General features: G+C 49.3%; 1 non-coding gene across 1 annotated transcript; it reads left to right on the top strand.

The window, feature by feature from the left end:
* The first annotated feature begins 1019 nt into the window (after positions 1 to 1019).
* On the top strand, positions 1020 to 1092 carry trnat-ugu (transfer RNA threonine (anticodon UGU)). Its single transcript has one exon. It is a non-coding gene; the product is annotated as a tRNA-Thr (tRNA).
* The last annotated feature ends 262 nt before the right edge of the window (positions 1093 to 1354 follow it).

Raw genomic sequence — 1354 nt, 5'->3', positions numbered from 1 at the left:
AATGCACTGTCTGAGAGTGAGGTGAAGTGAGGTGAAGGCAGGTTCAGTGAGTGTTTAGGATCTGGAATGCACTGTCTGAGAGTGAGGTGGAGGCAGGTTCAGTGTGTGTTTAGGATCTGGAATGCACTGTCTGAGAGTGAGGTGAAGTGAGGTGAAGGCAGGTTCAGTGAGTGTTTCGGATCTGGAATGCACTGTCTGAGAGTGTGGTGGAGGCAGGTTCAGTGTGTGTTTAGGATCTGGAATGCACTGTCTGAGAGTGAGGTGAAGTGAGGTGAAGGCAGGTTCAGTGAGTGTTTCGGATCTGGAATGCACTGTCTGAGAGTGTGGTGGAGGCAGGTTCAGTGTGTGTTTAGGATCTGGAATGCACTGTCTGAGAGTGAGGTGAAGTGAGGTGAAGGCAGGTTCAGTGAGTGTTTCGGATCTGGAATGCACTGTCTGAGAGTGTGGTGGAGGCAGGTTCAGTGTGTGTTTAGGATCTGGAATGCACTGTCTGAGAGTGTGGTGGAGGCAGGTTCAGTGTGTGTTTAGGATCAGGAATGCACTGTCTGAGAGTGTGGTGGAGGCAGGTTCAGTGAGTGTTTAGGATCTGGAATGCACTGTCTGAGAGTGTGGTGGAGGCAGGTTCAGTGTGTGTTTAGGATCTGGAATGCACTGTCTGAGAGTGAGGTGAAGTGAGGTGAAGGCAAGTTCAGTGAGTGTTGGCCTGTCTCTTTAAGGATCTGACTGCTAGCCCGTCTGTTCCGTGATCTCCCCCTGTTGGCCTGTCTCTTTAAGGATCTGACTGCTGGCCTATCTGTTCAGTGATCTGCCCCTGTTGGCTGTCTCTTTAAGGATCTGACTGCTGGCCTATCTGTTCTGTGATCTCCCCCTTGTTGGCCTGTCTCTTTAAGGATCTGACTGCTGGCCTGTCTGTTCAGTGATCTCCCCCTGTTGGCCTGTCTCTTTAAGGGATTGTCCCAGTCACTGTGCTACGCTCTCTACCGGGTTTTGCTGTGAATTTCAGGCGTTTCAGTGCAGCCGGCTCCATAGCTCAGTGGTTAGAGCACTGGTCTTGTAAACCAGGGGTCGCGAGTTCGATCCTCGCTGGGGCCTGCAGGAAATATTTGTTTTTTTGTTGTTGTATTTTTTAACAGGCAACAGGGGGGGAAAAAACAACCACAGTTATAAACCATTTTCTTTTCCCCAGACTGAAACTGCAAGAGAATGCCCAAAGCTGAGTATTAAGCAGAAGCCTGACTGAGGATTCCTGCAGTACCTGAGTGAGTACACTTGCAAAGTACTTCATTGGCTGTAAAACCTTGGGATCTCCTCTCAGGGCACTCTTTCAATACAAGTCTTTTATTTAAAGGAATAT

This window comes from Heterodontus francisci, chromosome 44 (genome assembly GCF_036365525.1).
Source record: "Heterodontus francisci isolate sHetFra1 chromosome 44, sHetFra1.hap1, whole genome shotgun sequence".
In the NCBI taxonomy this organism is placed as follows: Eukaryota; Metazoa; Chordata; class Chondrichthyes; order Heterodontiformes; family Heterodontidae; genus Heterodontus; species Heterodontus francisci.
The sequence above is the reverse complement of the archived record's forward strand: the minus strand, read 5'-3'. Positions and strand labels throughout refer to the sequence as shown.